This window comes from Arachis hypogaea, chromosome 16 (assembly GCF_003086295.3).
Source record: "Arachis hypogaea cultivar Tifrunner chromosome 16, arahy.Tifrunner.gnm2.J5K5, whole genome shotgun sequence".
NCBI classification, from domain to species: domain Eukaryota; kingdom Viridiplantae; phylum Streptophyta; class Magnoliopsida; order Fabales; family Fabaceae; genus Arachis; species Arachis hypogaea.
Genome location: NC_092051.1, coordinates 15,895,336 through 15,918,819, shown reverse-complemented (window position 1 = coordinate 15,918,819; position 23,484 = coordinate 15,895,336). Strand labels below are relative to the sequence as shown.

Sequence of the window (23,484 nt, the reverse complement as noted above, 5' to 3'; positions counted from 1 at the left end):
TTCAAAATGACACCGAATAGAATAATTATTTAAGATATTTCAGAAATTAAAACTTAAAAAAGGATGAGATGCTAGCTTTTTTTGTCCCAAAAAAGTAGGTACTCTTTACATTCATTGATGTTGAAGGCCTTAGTTTCTTCATCAATGTAGTTATGCTCATGCTTCATCAACATGTTATTCTGCAACATGTGAATAGCACCAATATTAGCAAAGTTAGCACACAACATATATCCAAAAAGCACCAAAATCAAAGATAAACTTAACGGTTGTAAAGCTTACCACAATATCCAATAGGATATAGTATACAACTCCTCAAATCTTTTATATTTATTGTTGTTGAGAACTTGACACGTTGCAGAGACCACCTATGAAAACAAAGGACCCAAATCTTTTACATATATAGCACAAGAACTCATAAAAAAATTGTTAATGTTATAGCACAAGAACATACTACATTATCTACATATTCTTTGTGTTTTAAAGACATGAAGTGAAATCTAGCTCCCGCTAATTGAGCTTCATGGTTCAACACAAATATGGTTTCTCACTCATTGCTCTCCCTATCTTTGTTATTCTTGGAATGTGTGGCCTAATGATAGTACTTTTTCTTTTGCTCCTCTGTTATTTTCTTTTCTTTTACCAAAGTGTTGAACTTATGAAGGAAGCTCAAGCTTGATTTTACATCTTCTAATTTTGTTGTGAATTTGTTTTCTTAGCATAGTCCAATGCTACTGCAACCTAGCATCCATCATCTTAACCAAAATTTTCATCTCTTTAAATAATGATGGGGTCTCTTGGGTTTTAGGTTTTTGTGATTTTTCCATGTTGGCTGGTGGCACATCCTCTTGGGTAATGGTAGGTTCATTGCTTGAATCACTCAAGCCAAAGTCAAATGACAATGCAAAAAAGTCAATATCCAGTGCAGTGTTAGCAACCATCAATAATGCAGCTTTTACATATTGATCTTGTGGAAAAATGTAGGATGACATAGAAAATTATTTAAAATAACTCAATAATATGAAGCAATACAACAAAGAACAATTCATGGAATAGCACCGAAATTAGTAAAAAAAATTAAGTAAAACTTACGCATTAAGAGATTCTTCTTACTGATATTCTTTTAGCAAAGATTCCTTATGAGCTTGTTGTTGAGGCTGTGGAGGACTGAAGGTAGAGTTTTCTACTTGTATTCGTTCTTGTTTATGATGTTTTGGAAGATCAATTGCTTGAAGTGACATTCCAACGAAGGCAAACAATAAAGAACTTAATATTGAGTAAATATTTAGGTGCGATACTAAACACATTTCGGTGTCCATGAGTAATACTTCAATTCAAAATATCATTAACTCAACAACACTAAATGAAATATGCACACTCATTAGAATAGGAACATAAATTAGAAAACTCACATAATCAGCACTTTACTCAAACTTTGTTTTTGAACCATAAGCATGTGTTGTAAAATCTGAAAAATTAATAAATAAGTATGAAATAAATAAATTACTATTTATAGAAATTAGAAAGTTAAATTTTATAGTCAAATGAGGTAGAGATAATTAAAACATAAATTTTAACACTAATTTCAAAGATTTTGGCACAAAATTCAGCTAAACGAGTCAAACCGGTTGAACTGGACCCAAACCAGGCCCAAGGTCCAACCCAATAACAACTTACGGGAATGAATTCAGCTCTCTTCCCCTTATTCTTTCACTTTCACACTGCACACACACAAAGAGGAAAATAAAAAACCTAGGCTTGATTTTAATCTCAAATAACTTTTAATCGAGAGTTCCGATCGCCGCACCGTTTGCGGTCACACATCGACCACGTCGAGCTCTACAAAGCTCAGTACTCAATTTGGTAAGGAAACCATGTTTTCATCCTCAGCCTCTCTTCTCCCAATTTTTGAAATTTCAAGATTGTGGGTGTTGAGATTTTTTATTCTTTGATGTTCTAGGGTCCAATTAGCTTGAGGAATTAGCAGGTTTTTGTTCGACTAAGGCAAGTGTAAGGTAAGATCTCTCGAACCCTAGTGAATTCCTTGTTTATATGTGGTTGGGTATTGAGTTTGTGTGTGTATGTGTAATGGTATGAATTAGGCAGTGTGTATATGTGATTTAGAGCATATTGGAAGGTTGGGTTGTGCTTTGGTTGCTAAATTTTGGTGGTGAATCTTGAGATCTTGCTTATTTGAGGTGTCTTTGGTGTAGGGAAAAATTTGCTAAGGTATGATTTTTGTTTCTCGTATGTAATATATAATGTCTTGTGAAAACTTAGGCTAGATGACCATAAGATATGTTGAATCATGTATGTATGTTATGAGTTAGTAACCTTAACAAAAATATTGAGTTATCTTGAAATGGGTTGATGATTGGTGATTTAATGATGATACTTTAATGACTGAGTATGAGATTATGTTGATTATGAATTTTTAAGGTTGAAATTCATGAATTTGTGTATTGATGGTTCATGGAATAAATGAGAATTGGTTAGATATGAGTATGAATTGGTTGAATGAGTAAGAGTTGGTATATGTAGAAAAGTTGTTGTGTTAATTATTGATGAGTATTGACTTGAAGTATATTAAATTGAGAATCTTGAATGAGTTGTGGAATTGAGAATTTAATAGTTTAAATGGGTTAGCTTGATTAAAGATTGACAAGCATTTGGTATTGATTATGAGTGTTTTGGAAGTATTTTGGTTGATAGTAGTTTGGTTTGAAAATGAAAATTTGGTAAAAATAGAGGTTGGTGTTTTTGAGGAAAAATCTGATTTTTTAGCGAACTTTGGCAGGTCATAACTCGGCTTTCGGACCCTCAAACTTCTCTAAATTTATTTCAATTGAAAATTGGATTCATGAAGTTTACATTATTGGAAGAACGGATAAAAATAATTTTTAACGAAAAAGTTATGCGCGTCGAAAGTTGGATGTAAAAAATGTGAATTCTGCATTATTAGCAGTTTTTTAAGGAAAATGAACGGGGTGCATACACGCACATATGGCTGCCTACACGGCCTCTGTCCAATGCACTTGTGTACACGGACAAGGACTGCGTACGCGGCATCGGAAAATGAGACAGTCGCGTACATAGAAATACGTTTGCTTACGCAACCATTCGCCTCTGTCCAGAGTACTCGCGTACGCGAGCAGAGGTTGCGTACGCGAGTTGGGGAAAATCATCCTTCCGCGTACGCAGAACATAGTTCGCGTACGTATGATCTTGTTTTTCAGCAACTTGAGTTTTATGATTTAAACATGATTTTGAACCTCTAAACCTCAATTTTTACTCTCTAAGATCCTAGAATTGAGTTGTAATGATAGTAAAAGGGGTTGAACTAGAAAGGGAGGTAACTTGGAAGTGAAGAAAGTTTGTGAAATGGTGAGTTATGATTAGAAAGTGCGAAAATACTAATGATAATATGAAGGATGACAGAACTGAGAATGATGAGGTTTGACCCATGATTGGGAATGAAATGAGATTTACGATTAATGTTATGAGGACGATGGTTCTGTCTTGCTCACGGTTTTGGCAAGTTGAGGATGAAGGATTCCCTCACTTGTCGAGCTGGATGTGTGTGGGGAAGGTAGAAAAACACACTCCATCGTTTTGTTTTTCCCCACGTTCTTCTCTGGTTGCAAGGTGGAAAGGCACACTCTTTCAATGTAGAAAGGCACACTCCTTCGTGATACCTCCAGGAGAAGGTGAAAATGCACTCTCCTTCATTAAAGTTCTTCCTAGGGATGCACAACCTAGAGACAATACCTGAGTTAGCTACCGGATGTGTCGGGTTCTGGTGATTTAATCGACACGTGAGCTCACGGCTAGTAGGATAGACATACATCATATGCATATGTGTGCTTTGTTTGATTGTGCATTAATTGGACTTGCCTATGTGATCATTATGCTTACCTGCTATATTGCTACCTGCTGTATCTGTATCCTACTTGTGTTTGCTTTGTCTGTATTGCTTGTCTGTGCACCGGAGTTTCAGAGGATTGGAGGAAAGTGGAAAATCAGGGCTTAAGTTAGAAAGTAGAGAATTGAGCTAGACTTAAGAACCTTAGATAGCCTACCCTATTTATGGTTTTTAATTTATAAACATTAAGATTTAAATCTGAGTGTCAGAGTTCTAGGATTGCCTCTGGATTTTCCAGGACCTTATATCTTATATATGTAGGCACCATCACCATGTTGAGAACTTCCGGTTCTCACCCCATACATATGTTGTTGTTTTCAGATGCAGGTCGAGAGGCATTTCGCTAAGCGTCTGGAGTTCCGATCACAACGGAGTTTAGCTATTTTGTTTAGACTTCTTATTTTGTTTAGCTCTTGCACCTCGTTGAGGCTTTTGATGGAGAACTAGGGTATTTTGAGTATTTTGGGACTCAGGTTGTATATGTATGTATATGATATTCTCCGGCCAGCCTTAGCTTTGCAGGTTGAGTCTGGGACTTGAATATTTTGTATCCTTGACTTTCTATACTTTATATATATATATATATATATATATATATATATATACTTTCTTCGTACGCAAGCAATCGCGTTTTTATTTTTTACATTTCTACTTAACTAACCTTCAAGGCTCCTCGAATATTATATTCTTTCGACTATATTATATATATATATATAGATATTTTTTATTTTAGACGTCGTAATACCACACTACCTCTATTTTATGACTTAAACATAAAATTCTGTATGGTAGAGTATTACATATGTTCTTCGAAATTAGTCTCACTCCTAAGATTAATAGTTGGACTATTCATACAAAAGACAATAATTTTTTCTAAAAAAGATATCAATATGATCTAAATAATAATAAAATTGTGTAGTACTAATTCAAAAATTCATTGTAATAAAGGTATAAATTTTGGATTTGTGTGTCTTAACAAAAATATTTAGGTGGGATACTAAATGAAATTCGGTGCCAATTATTAGAAACATTTTTTTATATCAATCAGCAAGACTTAAATTGAAAGTATCATTAAGTCAATAAAATTAAATAAAATATAAATATTAATTATTAACTAAAAGAATAGTTTACTTACTTGTGAGATTTCATTGCATCTTCCATTCTTGCTTCCAGCTGGACTTCCTTATAGCAACAGCCAGCAATGGTGGATCTTGAAGAGATTTTTGGAGGCAAAAATTTTTTAACATAAAAATTATACAATAATATTTATATCAAAATAAAATTTATAAATATAATATTTTTAAGTTTATTACTAATATGACAATAAATAAATAATTATATAAACAGATATTATAAAATACTTTAAAAAATTTAAAATTAAAATTGTAAAATAAATAACTATATAGATAAAAGAAATTAATTTTACTACAACTAATTTCATCATTAAAATTATAAAATCTAGTTGATAATGATAATAATAAATAATAATGAGAATGAGATTTTAATTTGTATAAATAAGTCAATAAGACTTTTAATTTATAAAAATCCATTGAAGCTCAAGTTCAAGATGTTATTGTAAAATAAATAACTATATAGATAAAAGAAATTAATTTTATCACAACTAATTCGAATATTAAAATTGTAAAATTTTGTTGATAACGAGAATAATAAATGATAATGAGAATGAGATTTTAATTTGTATGAATAAGCCAATATGACCTTTAACTTGTGAAAACTTATTGAAATCCAAGTTCAAGATGTTAATATTTAAAATTAAAAATGATTGAATAAATGCAGAAAACGGGAATTGATTCTACAAGTCTAATGTAAAAATTTAAGACTTAAACCAATTGAGCTATATTTGTTCTCTTTTAATAGTACTACTAGTTCTTTTATAAAAATTTTGAGGGGGTCGTGGTCCTCATTGCCGAAGCTAAGCTCTATCCTTGCTAGCAGGGTTATTTTCTTTCTCTACTATTTAACTAAGACATCTTCCTTAATAGAATTGGCTTCCTCCCATCTCTCTTCTCGTACCTTCAACTTGAAAAGTATCAAAATTATGTCAACACAGCACCACAACTATTGAATCAGAATATAAATTTTGTTATATGAGAACTTACAAGATTGCAAGCTATAAATTCTTTTTTTTTCTTTTTTTGTGCTATTTTTTCTTGAAAAAAAATTTACAAGGATTTGTTGTGTTTTTTTTTTTTTTCTAAAAGACAAAGATATGAAATTATAAGAGTAAAGTATCGTTTTTGTCCCCAACGTCTGGGGTAAGTCCTATTTGTGTCCCGAACGTTTAAATCGTCCTATTTGTATCCTTAACGTTTATAAAAGTGATTCAATGTTATCCTACTATCAATTATACTAACAAATTAGATCATATTTTTTAATTATTCTCACTTGAATGTATTCATTCTCAATTAGGTCTCATTTGGATATGTTCGATTTTAATATTATACCCACTATTTGTGTTTAGATTTAATTATGTCCCTAAAAAAGTGAATTGTGTAAATGTTGTAGGAATTAGTTTCAACATTTGATGAGCTATTTTTCGGAATAGATCATCGATTCTATCCCAAACATTTGTATTCTAACTTCAAGAAAAGATTTTTAAAATTCAAACTAAAGCGCTCATGATGTGTAATTGACGGCAGGATAACATTGAATCACTTTTACAAACGTTAGGGATACAAATAGGACGATTTAAACGTTAGGGATACAAATAGGATTTACCCCAAACGTTGGGGACAAAAACGATACTTTACTTAAATTATAATTATCAACTAAAATGTTCTTATTAGAAGCACATACGCTACATCTAGGATAGTACAATAGCTTTATATTTAAGAAATAAAAAAATAGTAAAAGAAATTACATGGGATCACTTGATGCATTTACATACCCCTAAACACTTAATTGTGTTTAAAACACTGTATCATTTTTGTTCAACAAATTGACAGCTGATATTCTAAAGACAAAATAAACATTATTCAGTGAAATTAGAGAAATTACAACAGCTTTTAGGAGATTTTAGCAAACAAGAAAAAAATAAAATAATATAAGATGTCGAATCTTATGTTTCTAAACAACCATGACGAGCTTTTGTTGAGTCTTAACCACTTTTTAGTTGTTCAGGTTGTACAATCTTTCTTTTTCTTTATGTTGTTGTCTTTTTGGAATATCTTTCTTTTTAGCTTGCATGACCAGCAGAAAAACATCAGGCAAATAAATACAATAAATATTTAAAAAAATGATACTAAAAAATAACAGTTACTCTGTCGGCTTATTATTTGTTTTCTTCATCCTTCTTTCCGGTTGTTTTTTTTTTAGTTTTTCATGAATTTCTTCTCTTCTGATGATACACAGAAAAAATTTTGATAAAAAAATAAATATATTTTTAAATAAATAAATAGTTTCTCAATCTTACTCATAGTAAGAATCAATCTATGTTTTTGAATATGAATCCACTATAACATATTTCTTTTCTTCTTGATTTTTTTTTCCTTTTTTTATCCTTCTTTACTTCTTTTCCTTGTCTTAGCTCTAATATTTTTTTATGAAGTCCTAAAATAAAAAGTTATTTAATTAGCATATTCAGTTTAAAACATCAATATGACAATATTTTACAAATAGTGACACCAAAATTTTAAAGAAATTATTTCTTTTAGGTTACCGTTTCATCCTTTGCTTCGCGTTCAATCCTCTGAACCAGCCTCTCCCTTGTCCAATTCACAATCCAGATGGCCCAGATATTGTATCCGCTGGTGTATTAAATTTGGATCCATGAAAGTATATAATCACCAGTATAAACAGACACCTATCAAAAAAGGAAGTTGAGCACATGAGTAGCTCAATTCCATTCCCGTTATGAATTGCTGGCATGTGAACCAAAAAATTTTACTTGCTGTTGTTGGTAACAAGAAGTACTTATGGATAAAAAGAATGAATATTCTCTTGAATTTTAACCGATTTTCATCTCTATCCATACTCATTTCCAGCTAAAATTTTGTCAAGAATGACAAAGAAGAACCTTTGAAGATTTCGACAATCTGTTGCTCCTCATTGATATTTTTATAGATGATTATTTTGAAAAATAATCCCCTCAAATAGCATCGAAATAGGCTAGTAATATCAAAATAACACCAAAATTTTATTGATAGAATAGATTAGGAATGAAAATTTTACCAATTGCATTTGAACCAAGGGCATCCCTTATCTTGACAGGGGTGATCTTGATTTTCCTATAACGTATAACGACCCAACTCTTACTATGTCATGATTACACAAGAAGCTAAAAGTCATTAACTTGCCTTCCTAATTATTAACTATTGTTTATTATATGAGTCTAATTCATTGTTAAAACGTCATTATTTATATGGGATATATTTTTTTTTTGGAGATATTTATCGATTTAGCATTGCAAGCCATACATGAATAATTAATATCAAAAGCATAAATAAAATAACATAATATATACACCTCGTATCATACATCCAAGAGAGATATAGTCATTAGTAAAGTGTTTACAGACCCAGCCAATTTACATCCCATATGATAAATATGTACATATATAAACATAAGACATTCCCAGGCCCTGGCCCATATAATAAGCCGCTAAACTGGTACCTGAACTAGTCTAGTACTTCTAAACCCTCCTAATCTCTCTATGTGCTAACAAAAGTGAGAGATTAAACTAAAAATTATACTAAGCTGGAATGCCACCAAAAAGATGTCAATATATGTCCCCCTAGCCGGAATCATATATCACCATTTGGCAGACCTCCGTATGGCCTGCCTACGAACGCATTGCTCCTTGAGGAAGGTAACTCCTTCTCATCTAAGTCCTCTGGAACTGCTACTCCACTAGAAGAACTATTGCTCCTGCTTTCACCGCCCAAGATAGGTCCGTTGGTATAGACTAGAACCAAAGCCTCTCCTAGTGGTCCAAATTGCACCTGCAACTGCTCTACTGGGGAGAGTGGTGCCTATGGTACTAGAGGTATGATCATGTCTGGATGTGGATCAGGTATGTACGCCTCATCTGCATCAGGCTCAGGAGCTGACTAATTGAAAGGTTAAGTTGGGTAGTTAGTCTAGGAATAGAATAGCCTAGCGCGTCAGGATGAAGCCAAGAGAGAGGGAAAACATACAACATGTCCGGATCGAAGTCAGGGCTGTCCAACAAGTGCAAGAAGGGTCTGTCACATAGTACATATAAACAAATACGAGGTTTTCTGAAATAAACATAATAACTATCGAAGGTCGGGTCCTCGTATATAAACGGATGCTCCACCTCATAGAAGAGAAAACCCCAAGTTCTTATACCCAATTCTTTCCTTCAGATGGAGAAGGGAGTTCTCTTTTATGATGTGGGTCATCTGTTTATATATGAGAATCCGACCTTTGGGAGTTATCATGTTTATTGCGGGAAACCTCGTATTCATTTATATGTACTATGCGACAGACCTTTCTTGCACCCGTTGGACAGCCCGAACTTCAATCCGGACATGTCTATGATTTCTCTTTCTCTTGACTTCTCCCTGATGCACTAGGTTATCCTTTCCCCAGACCACCTATCCCAACTCAAGCTTTCAATTAGGCGGTTCCTAAGCCTGACGCAGATGAGGCGTACATATCTGATCCACCTCCAAATGTGATCATACTTCCGGCACCACAGGCACCACACTCCCTAGTAGAGCAGTTGCAGGCTCAGTTTGAACCACTGGGCAAGGCTTTGGCTCTAATTTACGCCAACAAACCTATCTTGCGCGGCAAAAATGGGAGCAGTAGTTCTTTTAGTGAAGTAGCAGTTCGAGAGGACTTATAGGAGGAGGACCAAGAGGAGTATCTGAAGGAGGAGTTACCTTCCTCGGGGAGCTATATGGCCGTAGGCAGACCACACTAAGGTCTGTCAAACGGCGTTATATGATTCCGGCTACGGGGACATCTTTTGACATCTTTTTTAGTGGCATTCCAGCTTAGTACAATTTTCAATTTTGTCTCTCACTTTTGTTAGCACATAGAGAAATTAGGAGAGTTTAGAAGTGCTAGACTAGCCCGGGTACCAGTTTAGTGATGCTTAGCTTCTGGTGTGATCATGACATATTAGGAGTTGGGTCAATACATAACGTGTGCTAGTCAGCTTCTATATAAATCGAAGACATGAGCTAGTTCCTTCAAAAGCTTTGTGTCAGAGCACCAAACCCCATTTCATCTACAAGACCTTTCTTCTCTTCACTCATTTTACTGTCTCAGATATTATTCTTGTAGAGCATCGTAAATCATGAGTTTTCTGTAAAGAATTGAAAATTATGTTACATATATTTATCCAATAAAAATATAGTTGTTTTAACGTATATATGCTTACATCATATTATGGTGCCTTCTTTTTTGAGATGTTTGTCTCAACAACTTTTTGCATTGTCATTTTGGCTGTATGTAATAAAAAAATTTGGTTAATAGATAACAACACAATATTTAACTCACAATGACACCAAAAGTACTTAATGATGATGACATACAAACTCAATTTAAAACAAATATAAACAAGACTCAATCAATCACAAAACATATCCAAATCAATTTTGGATAAGAAAAGGTCATTAATATGCCTTAAATGACACCAAACCACTACAGCTATCTTATATGACCTCATTGTAGCAAATTTAAATTGATGAAACCAAGTACACTCATTCAACTCAGAATGACACCAAAAGCACTTAATAATAATGACACACAATCTCAATTCAAAATAAATACAAACAAGACTCAATCATCCATAAAAACGCATCGAAATCAATTTTAGATAAGAAAAAATCATCAATATGCCTTAAATGATACCAGAATTACTATAGCTATCTCATATGACCCAATTATAGCAAATCCAAATCAATGAGACCAAGTACAATATATTTAACTCACAATGACACCGAAAGTACTTAATAATGACGACACACAATCTCAATTAAAAAATAAGTGCACAAACAAGACTCAATTAACCACAAAAAGACATCCAAATCAATTTTGGATAAGAAAAAATCATAAATATGCTTTAAATAATACCAGAATCACTACAACTATCTTTATGACAAAATTATAGCAAATCAAAATCAATGAAACCAAGTATACCACATTTAATTCACAATTATACCAAAAGAACCTAAGGATGACAACAACACACAAACTCAGTTCAAAACAAGCACACAAACAAGACTCAGTTATCTACAAAAACATATGCATGTAAATGTTAAAATGCAGAAAAGTTATCAATATGAGTTAGATAATATCAAACTAGCATAGTTATCACAAAATCAACACTATAATGAGAACTATTGTTCGTAATTTCTACTTTATCGCAATAACATAAACTAAATCTACTAAATACATAGAAATACAAGTATCTAGTGTTTCGCGAGAGAGAATGTAAGGGAAAAAGGAAAAAGTAAACAGAAATGGACGACTTAGATTTTCATTACCTTCAATAATGCTTCCTTTTTTCTTTCATTGTTTATTGTTGAAGATTTGAAGCCTAGCACAGAGAGCATTTCTGAGTTTTTGCAAAAATTTTGAGAAATTTCTAAAAGATTTTGAGAATGGTTTAAAGTTTGTGTGTTGCAATTATGATTATTTTAGAAACCGTTTTTCTCGAATGTATTCATATTAAAGAGCACGACCTATGAAATGTTTGTTCGTTCATGTTATTGGAGAGTTGGAACTAGGGGTGGAAACAGGCCAGGCCAAGCTTTGCTCTTAACACAACCTAACCTGTTATAGACTTTTTCTAAAGTATTAAATTTGGCCTGTTATGCAGCCTGGCTTGACCTGAAGCCTGTTAAAAGGCCTGAATTTTTTTTACAAAAATAAAAATATTATTTAAAAAAACTATTTTTTAATAAAAATATTTATATGTAATATGTCATATTTAATATTTATAAGAATTTTTAAATTTTTAAAGTATTTAAAATATACAGAAATATTTATAATAAAATATAATAAATTTAAAATATCTCATAATTTTGTTAATAATAAAATAATTATTTATATATTTAATTATGTGTTAACAGATCTAGACAGGCCTAACAGGCTAATAAAATTAATTAATAAGTCTGGACCTGACCTATTAACATATTAAGACTTTTATAAAAATTTGACCATGTGCTTATTTAATAACAGGCCAGGCCAGACTAGCTAAACACAAACCAAGCTGCAGACTCTTAGAAGACCACCTTTTTCCACCCTTAGTTGAAACGTGTGTAATACACTCTTACTAATCAAACTATTTTTATTGGACTTGGCTAACTTAATTAAATTTAGTTACCAAAACGTCTTAGATGTGTAGCATAACTGAAATGATTATGTTTCTAACTCATCAATAAATCAAAAACACAATAATTAAAGTTGGGTTGGAGAGGGGGAGTGATTGGTTTTTAGATTTCAACCCTTAACACCCATCATTAGTCAAAAAGAGAGAAAAAAAAAAGGAAAAATATTTTAAAGTGTGTTTAGACTTTAGATTCCCATTTGTCAACGTGGAGTTTGAATAAATTTCATTTTATAGTCAATATAATTTATGTTTAACAATTTTATACAAAATTAATTTTGATTGAATGAATATTGTTTGAATAATGTTAGTTAAAATTACTTTTAAATAAATAATTATTAAAAAAAATATAATATTAAATTATAATGTTATCTTTTTAAGCATTTTTTTATAATTTTTTTAATATATATTTTGTATGGTATTTTTTTAATTTTTTTTAATATTTTTTAATATTTTATAATTTTTTATTATTACTATTTATGGTTAATTTTTGTTGAATTTGCTCTATTCATAGGATTAACAATTTATTTTATAAAAAAAATAATAATAATAAATATAATATACAAAAATCACAGTTAAAAAATTACACGTCCAACGCAATATCTTTTCACCTTTGCAAGATGGGGAACTTTACTAGAATTTATTTGATTAAGTACATCAACAATTGAAGTGATCAAATAATCAAATCTTATTATTACTTATAGTTAATTTTTATTTAATTTGTCTTCTCTAACCAGATTAATCATTCATCTGTCACCAAAAAAAAAGATTAATCATTCATCTCATAAGAGAACTATAATAAAAAATACACAAGAATTATAATGATAAATTTTATAAAATCAAACAAAAAAATAGAATCCATGTTTTTTTAATACTTTTCGTACTCTTGTTTAATACTATTTTGAATTATAATTTTTTATTATTTATAACTTAATTATTTTATGATTAATTTTTTATTTAATTAATTTTTTAGTAGAATTAATTTTTAAAATGCATAGTTTCTTGTACTTCTTTGTAAAAAAGAAGAGAATAAAGAATACGATTGAAAGAAAAAATTTCTCTAACTAATAATTTAATGGAAGAAGTAAACATGCATTCAGAGTATAAAATCTCGTTAAACAAAGATAGCCAAACCAAAAATGAAAATGTTTAAAAACATTTAAATATATTTTTCATAGTCCTAAACCAAATATCTTTAAAGTCATTCAAAAAATATTTTTGCTATGCAGTAATTTTAGTTTCTCTTTTTAACATTTATAGAATAGTAGATTCGAGTATTCAACTTTAATCAAAATTAAACTATATCAAAAACGTAAAAAAATCCATCAATCACATATTAAAAGATTAGCTTAGCATATCGGTATAAACGAACAGTGATCTTTTTAAAAAATAATTTATCAATGATAAAAATAATTTTAAAATATTTTAAAAAAACAATGATCTTTTTATAATATCAAAAATTATTTAAACTCAACTATGAATCAGTCATTACTCATTAGTATAAAATAAATGTTAAAGTATAAAACATATATTAAAAATAAGTTAAATAACACATATATTTATAACAGATATATAATAACTAATTTTAATATACACATAATATACATAACAGACCCAAACAAATCTAGTGGTTAGAGTAAAGATAGTATCAAGTATAATAAAATTTTGACATAAATATATTTAAATAATTATTATATTTTTGTAGATTTTTTTTATGAAAATAATTATTATATATAAGACTAAAACTAAATTATCTCTGTCAACTTTGAAGTAAAACTACTAAATACTAATAGTTTTATTTATAGTTGAGAAATTAAATTTGACATTGAATAGTTAGTTAATTGGATTATTATTATTATTATTATTATTATTATTATTATTATTATTATTTCTTTGTTTTTTATTTGAATAATTTGATTTTTTTTAATCTTAATCAATTAAATTTATATAATACAATAATTTTTTATCATTGATATTTAATAACATAAAATTTTATACATAAATAAAAATATTTTAAGTGTAGGAACAATATATACGTGTATATATAATTATTTTTTCTAAAATTCAACAAAGTCAAATGCTCCCACTGTAAATAGTTATCAGATTGAATTGGTAATCAGATTGGTTATACTATTAGGTGATTAGATTATTGGTTCAATAGATAAATCATTAAACTGGTCGATCACAATTAAATAAATATATAAAATTATAATAAAAATTTATATTTAAAAGATAAAAATAAAAAATATAAATATAAATAATAACTTATAGTTTAAGATTATCTACAATCATAATAAATAAATTTAAAACAAATAGAATGAACAAAACAATGACTACATCTATAATATATTAAGAAACTAGAAACTTTTAATAAGAATATATTTAATTTTGTTAAATAATAAAATATATATTATATTTAAATAAGGAAATAAATGAAAGTTTAAGTATTTTATAATATGATAAAATGAAATTAAATAAGTATACAAATTATAAATTAAATTATTTAAAATGCTTATTAAATATATATAATTTTTAACGTAGCAATATACAATAATCCACTTGGCTCAGTGGTGAGTAGATGAGAGTTAAAAACTTAATGCCTCTAAAAGCAGTAGTAACTTTAGATACAGGAGACTTGATTAATAAAGTATGAGTTAAAATTGCAACTAACTTCTTCTATCGAGTATTTAATTTATTTATTTTTTAAATAAATATAGAGAGTTTGAATTTTATTTTATATATATAATAATTTATTATTGACCAACATCAAATTTTTAATAAAATTTAAATTTATTGTAAATTAATTATTAAAATGTCAAACTAAAAAGTAATATTAAAAAAATAAAAAATAGTTTATTTTAGAATTGATATTGCTAATATATAAAAGATTTATAATACTAATTTTTCACAAATAGTTGTTAAGATTTACTAATATGAAAAGCTTTTTCTTAAAAGAATAGTTAAATTAATTTAAATTTTATTAATATATATTTGTTTTATTTAATTTTTTAAATAAAAATTTTCTAACAAATGTTGCATTGTACTTGTCAAAGTACTAAATATACATTTTTTTAAATTAAATACTTAAACAAGGTTAAGCTTTTAATATTTTATTGTATATTTATTAAAATTTTTTAAATATCTATTTTAAATAATAATGACGAGTGTGTTTAGAAAACATAACGTGAGTAAGATCAAGCCATAAATAATTTTTTTTAGCAATTTCACTAAAAGAAGGCTCACTAGTAAAAAATTATAGATAATCAAATTGGTTCTTTTCGACAATTTTAAAAAGTTTCTCAATTTAAAATCAAAAATGAAAATATATAGTTTTTCGTCAATTACGAAATTAATACCGTTAACACAGAAATCTTACTGACATGTTAACAAATAGAGATAATATTTAACATAATTCTTTTAACTTTTTAAATTAATTAAAATAGTATTTTTATTATCTCTGAAAAGAAAGTTCATAAACTATAAATAGGCAACAATTTATATAACTAAATCCAACATTTCATTAATAATTTTTCAAGATAAAAAGACTATATATTCAACCTAAAAAGTTTTTGTTGTAAAAGAACTATGCAAGTTGTAAAATAAAATTATCCACGAAATTCTTGTATTTTGTTTGGTGATAAACTAGAACAAATTATAAGAATTCAATTTATTCTCATTTTTTTCATTCAAAAAATTTGAGATGAAAAATATAATAATAAAAAATATAATTATGAAAAATTAACAAGAATAATAAAAAAAATAAAAAATAAGTTGTGTCTCTTGTTAATATCTCTGTGTCCTTCCTGTCAGGATGGACACAAAATTAGACACATTATTTCTGTTTATGTTTTTTCTGCCAAACATAATTTTGTGTCTCAATATCCCTATTGTCCTGTTTATGTAAACAAACACAATATAAAAGAACAATAAATTAGTTCTTCTTGTTTGATGATTTAAAGTTTGGAATTGAAATTAATTTCATAAAATTAAGCTGAAATAACATTTAACAATGCAAAGAGAAAAGATCCTTATTGAATTGAAATATCAAACGTCTTAATTTGTTAAGACTGTTAAATATTTTTACTATTTTTTTAAATGCACATGTAGGGAAAAAAACGTACCTTTCTAAAGCTTCTTCAAACTTTATCTTTCCATCCAAAGTGGATAAAAATTATTTTAGTAGATACATTATCATCAGAATTAGCAGGTAATAACCTTAATTCCACTGATGCATACTCTCTATGGATCATATTAATATCCTTCTCAACTTCTCCTGTAACATTGATAAAAAAACATTAATAATAACAACAATAATAAAAATTTAACATTAAGTACTCAAAGGATTACGACAACAATAATAGTTTAACATAAGTACTCCAATTAAAATCATACTAATAATAATTTAACTCTAATAATTAAATTTAAGTATAATCATAAAACGATTATTTCACTCAAAAATTATATGTTAGATGACAGTGTATAAACATTCTTATCATATGAATATATACTATTTCTGAATGTCAAGGAAGAAGAGAAGAGAAATGGATTTAATTTAAAATTTAACATCGCCTAACCATTTTGATTATTGAATTAAAGGGATAATTATTCTTTTGGTTCTTAAGGTTTGGGACTAAATTAAAAAAACAGAGGAGATGAAGATGGGAGAGAGGGAGAAAAACCCATTAACTGTTAACAATTAAGAACGCTTCCATAAACAATAAACAGTAAAACAGAATAGATGAAATAATGATCGAAGATTAAGTAGATGAAGGAAAAAAATAGCACATCACCAACAACTACGTTTTAAGTGGAATTCACTGTGTCCTCTTTCTCCTCCGATTCTCCTCCCAGCAACGTCTCCTTAACAACACCATTTTCTCTCTACTCTCCTCTCTGTCAATCTATCCTTCTCCTTAACCTGCGGTGGCCATGGCGTAGTGACTTCCTGCACCGTGGCCTCTACCTAACCTTTCCTTTCCTTTCTTTTTCCTTCAACTTTTCCTTCCTCTCTTAACGAGTTCTCTTCTTTGTCTCTCCCTTTTTTTTATTTGATCTGCTTCTCTCTCTATCTCTATCGATGCCTCTTCTCGTACTCTTAAAAAGGTATATTTATTCTCCAAGTATGCATTTAATAGAAAGTAAAAATCTTCTGCAAGTTAAATAATTATAATTTTTCAAATAATAATTAAAATATTTTTTATTTTTAATTTAATTCAAAAATTAAGAACAAATATTCTTTTGGTCAATTGAAATTAAAATTATTTTTAATTTTTTTAAATCATCTTTCAAATAAAATTTTTTAAAAATTATTTTTTATTGAAATATATGTTTTTACTATTTTATTCTTTTTTAATATTTTATTTTTAATTCTCAACTTTCTCAACGCCAATGCAATAAAATAATAAAAAAAACACTAATGATTATATTTCTAATACTCTTTAAATTTCTATTGTACACATTATACAAATATTTCATTGGCTCCCTATACTTTTTCAAAGCGTTAACATCAAACACCAACAATAATAATAATAATAATAATAATAATAATAATAATATAATGTTAAGTACTCAAAGAATAACGCCAACAATAATAATTTAACATCAAATATTCCAATTAAAACAACACTAATAATAATAATTTGATAATAATTTAATTTTAAGTATTTCAATATTTAAATTTAAGGACAATAATAATAATATCATTTCACTACAAAGAATAACGGGTTACATTCGATAGTATGAAATTATTCTCTTATGACAGAACATATACTATTTTTAAGTGTCAAAGTAAAAAGAAGATGGATAGACTTAATTTTTTTAATGACATGTATAAAAACGACCTTGTAAGGATTTTTTTTTAGTTATTTTTTAAATAATAACTTTTAAAATTTGTCTGCCAAATTTTAAAATGAGTTATTTCAAATAAAACTAATGAATCATCCTAATTATTGAATTAAAAGGATAAATATTTTTTAATTCTTAAAATTTGGAATTAAATTATTCATAATAAAATAATTTATTTTTATTTAAAACAAATAGAGAAAGTAAAGATTGAAAAGAGGCAGAAAAATTCTTTCATTAACAGTTAACAATTAACAGTACCAATTATTTACGTAGAATAAAATATTTTTATAAATAATAAATAGTAATATAGAATAGGCTAAATGTATACTGTGAACAAGATAAACAACGGTTAAAAAAATAATTTAAAATTAAAATTTAGATTTTTAATTAAATAAATAATAATTTAATTAGATATTTTTTAAAAATTGTATAATATTTAACTTTTTATTGTAATAATTAAAAAAAATAAAATAAACACATCTAAAAATTATAAATAAATTTAGTGTCTTTTAAAATTAAATATATATCTAAAATATAAACTAAATAAAACTAAAATTTAAAATTTAAATTTTAAAGTTTCATTTCAGATTTAATATATTTAATTATTAATATATTACTTTTTAAATACACATCCAAAAATTAAATTAATTAAAATTTAAAATTTCGATTTTAAAATTCTAAAATAAACCTTAAATCATCTAATTATTAACTAATATCATACAAAACCCTGAAGAAATCACAACAGTCATATTCACCGCACATCATAAACCTAGAGGCGTTCGTCATCCTCGCCGCAGTTCATCCGCGCCCCCTTCCTCTTCGGCGCTCATTAAATAAATATCAAAGAGAAAAAAGAGGAAAAGAAAATAGAACACTTTCATAAACAATAAACTATTAGCAGCAACCGAACCCTCTCTCAATTCTCTCACGAGAAAAGGCAGAGGCAGAGAACTCGGCTACTGAAACAACACCCGTTTTCTCTCTACTCTCCTTCTTTCTATCAATCCTTCCTTCTCCTTAATTTGCAGTCGCGGTGACAGTAACTTCCTACACCTTCGTCTATTCCTTTCCTTTTTTTCCTTTAATTCTTTTTTTTTCTATTCCAACCAATTCTCTTTCTTTATCTTTCTCTTTTTTCTTTTATCTGCTTTTCTTCCATTGGTGCTTCTTTCTCCTTCTCCTTTCTTTTTCATTATTGATAAGTGTTAAAAAATAAAATTTTATAACAAGATAAAATAGTCAAAAAATAATATATTTTAATAAAAATTATTTTAAAAAAATTTTAATTTTATGGACGATTTAAAAAAAATAAATTAAAAATAATTTTGATTTCTTTCTCAAATTTTATATAAAAAATATTACTTATTCATAATGTTTTGAATTAAATTAAAAAAGATTATTTTAATTATTATTTAAAAAATTATATTGATACGTGAGAGCGGCAAATTTTGTTTTTTCTCTAATATGATTTCTATTATTTTAAGGAGAAGTGCTAGAGAGCTAGTAATTTTTGTAATTTTTAGCCATCAAGTAGTCATCAATAATATTTTTAATGGTGTGAGATTTCATTCAATGTATAAAATTACTCATTTTTCTTTTACTAATTACATGCTGACTAAAATTTAATAAAATTGTTGTTTCTCAATACTTTTCCTTTTTTAAGTTTCCAACTTTTTATTATTGTATTTACCTAAATTTGATTGGGCCACGTTTTTAATGCTGCAATTTAGTACTTTCATGTAATTTGGACACCACCACTTACAATAAAATTTTGAGTCATATAACAGCTCAAAAAATAAGAAAGATAGTGATGATTTTGATGATTGATAAATCAATCTCGCTATTTTTTGAATTTTGAAATGGAGAGGGGAGAGAGTGGGGGAGAGTCTTCGAGGGTGGCACATAGCGAGGCAGCCGGCCATGCCGGCGAGAGCAATAAGGGGGAGAGTAGAGGTGGGCATGCATCAGGTGAAAAGGAGGAAATTAAAGGAGACAATAACAAGATTCAAGGTTAGCGGATATCATTCAGAGATAAAATTGTGGGTGCCTCAACAAGGAGAGCTTTGGAGGTTGATGATTCTCTTGATGGGGATAAGATGGCTACAGTAGTTGGTAAGTAAGGCGATTCGGAGATACCAACTTTGACGTTCACTGAAGAAGCAAAGGAGATATTGGCAGAACCCTACAAAGATGCCATCGTGATCAAAGTTCTTGGAAAAAACTTTAGCTATACGGCAATCACGCACAGGCTTAAAGGAGTCTGGAGAACCAAAGGAGGATATGAGGTACTAGATGTCGGTTTTGGCTATTTCTTAGTCAAATTTGATCTCTTGGAGGATAGAGAAAAAGTTCTCCTTGGAGGACCGTGGATGATTACTGGTAGTTATGTTGCGGTTAAGCCTTGGAGTTCTTCATTCAGACCTTATGAAAACACTTTTGGATCTACTATGGTTTGGATAAGAATCACAGGTTTAAACATTAACTATTATCAAGAGAGAGCCATGAAAATGATTGCGTCAGCTGTTGGTAAACCGATCCGCATCGACTTAGCCACCAAGTCTGCGGATAGGGGAAAGTATGCAAGAGCATGTGTGAAAATTAACTTGGGACTTCCAGTCATAAAAAGATTCAAGTTGATGGTCATATGTATGACATAGAATATGAGCACTTGAATTTAATTTGTGAAAAATGTAGCTGCTTTGGGCATGTAACAAGAGAATGTGTGAAAGAGAACAACATTGGCATTGGGAAGGAAACCATGGTGAAGGAGAAAAATTTGTCGTCACTGTTTTCGGTGGATAACAACGAGAAAACGACAGAAGGTAGTCAAATCCAAGTAAAAAATCAAAATTCAACTTTTGAATTTGGAATTAATGCCAAATCAATTCCAATTATGGAGAAGCATGGAGCAGCGAGTCTTGTGCATGATAATTTACAAGAATCATGCATGGATAGGGATACTCAAGCAAAAGATGGTGAATGGGTTATAGTTAGTAGAAAAGGCAAGGAAAAAATGGGTAAAGGCCCCAATGTGGTGCCAAAAAAAGCCAATGTAGCAATATGCTCCAATTTGATAAGTAAGAAATTTTCTTTTGGGTCTAATAAAATGCATGCTGGATCCTCATCAAATGCAAAGGTGAAGTCTTTATCAAATGCAAAGGTGGAGTCTAAGGAAAAGAAAGATCATCCATCCACGCTTGGCTCTTTGGGAACAACTCAGGTGGCTTTCAAGGATCAGAGTACTCCTTTTTCTAAAGTAGGGCACAAAAGGCAGCGTCCTATTTCGCTTCAAAACTCACCTACTGAAGCATTGTCAACGAATTCTCGAGTACAAAAAGAGCTTGATAAAGCTAGTACAACAACAAACTTGGAGAACCAACCTCAACAGAAGAATGATGGTTCTGCGACGCAAGTCCACTAGAAGACAATTGGAGACAGGGGTCCATCAACGTGAGGTAGAATGATTATAAATTCCAATTATTTAATTTATTTTTATGGATTGTGACCATTTAAATATTATTAGTTGGAATATAAGGGGGGCGTCAAATAAGATGTCTCGTGTGCACTGTAAGGAGTTAGTACGAAGATTTCAACCAACTTTTTTTATTTTGGTGGAAACTCATATTGGGTTTGAAACTATGAAAGAATTTTGGGGGAGATTAGGCTATTATCATGTAGGGATTGTAGATGCTGTTGGACATAAGGGAGGAATTTGGTTCCTCTCTACTAATTTAAAATTTTCTTGTAAAATTCTTTGGGCTATGAATCAATGTGTAACTTTGGAAATTGATGGTGGTGGGCAAAGATGGATTTGCAGTGCGGTTTATGGCAGCCCTCAAGCCACTAATAGAGTAGAATTATGGAGTCATCTGCTTGATATTGGTTTGTGCATTCAGGACCCATGGGTGGTGGTTGGGGATTTTAATGATATTTTGAGTGTTCATGAGGTGAATGGGGTAATTACTATTCGACTCGCAGTAGTGTCTTTGCAAGTACTCTAGATTCTTGTGGTCTTTTTGGTCTGACAACCTCTGGAAGACGGTTTACTTAGTTCCGTAAAATTCAAGGAAATAGAAAAATTGCAAAGAGATTGGATAGAGCTTGCTATACTGCAGAATGGCGTCTTCTTTTTCCAGAAGCTTTTGTTGAAGTTCTCAACTGTTCCCACTCTGATTATTGTCCCCTACTTATTCGATGTCAAGGAGTTCCTATCAAGAAAGCAAACCAGCCTTTTAGATTCCAAGCGGCATGGACAACGCATCCTGATTACAAGGCCATTGTTCAGAAATCTTGGAATAGTACAGACTTTGGCATCCATAGGAAGTTGTTGGGGGTTCAAGAAGTTTCGTTGGAATTCAACTCTACGGTCTTCGGCAATATTTTTATTAAAAAGAGGGAATTGGAGGCTTATTTGAATTGTATTCAATGGAAAATGGTAGCTGACGATGATCCGATTTTGAAGCACAAAGAGGAAGAATTGAGAGCTGAGTATAATCTAGTTTTGGCCCAGGAAGAATTGCTTTGGTACCAGAAGTCAAGAGATCAATGGGTTCGGTATGGTGATAGAAATACTAGCTTTTTCCATATGCAAACCATCATTAGAAGAAAATCTAACAAGGTTCATGGGTTGCTGGTCAGTGATGGGTCCTGGTCTGATGATCCGGAAGTTTTGCAAAGAGAGGTCGTTCATTTTTTCAAAAATATTTTTTGCTCTACTGAGCCTGTTGAGGTTAATTGCATGGGAGAAATTCCTATGCCATCTCTTAGCCAGGATGCTTGTGATAATTGTCTAAACCAGTAACAATGTTGGAGGTTAAAGAAGCTCTGGATAATATGAGCTCGTTCAAAGCTCCTGGGCCGGATGGTTTTCAAGTTTTTTTCTTCAAGGAATATTGGGATGTGGTGGGTCATGAGGTGTGGTGTACTGTTCAGAAAGCTTTCTTAGGGGAGACTTTAAGCCATTCTTTGTTGGAAACTTTGATTGTTCTTATCCCTAAATGCGACCCTCCAACTAGATTGAAGGATTTTCGGCCAATAAGCCTTTGTAATGTAATTTATAAGCTAGTGACTAAAGTGTTGGTTAATAGATTATGACCTTTTTTGGATGAGATTGTTAGCCCAACTCAGGGAGGGTTTATACATGGTAGAGGAGCGCCTGATAATATTATTGTGGCCCAAGAAGTTCTTCACTTTCTTAAGCGGACAAAGTATAGAAAAGGAGCTATGGCTTTTAAGATTGATTTAGAAAAGGCTTATGATAAAGTTGATTGGAATTTTCTTGAGCACACTCTTGAATCTTTTGGCTTTTCTTCTCTAATTATTCGGCTTGTAATGAATTGTGTTCAGGTTTCAAATCTTTCCATCCTTTGGAATGGGAATAGATTGGACAGCTTCC

At 29.8% G+C, this 23,484-nt stretch overlaps 1 long non-coding RNA gene across 1 annotated transcript; it reads right to left on the bottom strand.

Moving 5' to 3' along the window:
- Positions 1 to 8,363: 8,363 nt before the first annotated feature.
- Positions 8,364 to 17,411, bottom strand: LOC112754089 (uncharacterized). The gene is made up of 5 exons (XR_003178383.3): positions 17,036 to 17,411; positions 16,367 to 16,518; positions 11,401 to 11,453; positions 10,293 to 10,357; positions 8,364 to 10,217 (listed from the first exon to the last, which is right to left on the bottom strand). It is a non-coding gene; the product is annotated as an uncharacterized lncRNA (long non-coding RNA).
- Between the last annotated feature and the right edge of the window lie 6,073 nt (positions 17,412 to 23,484).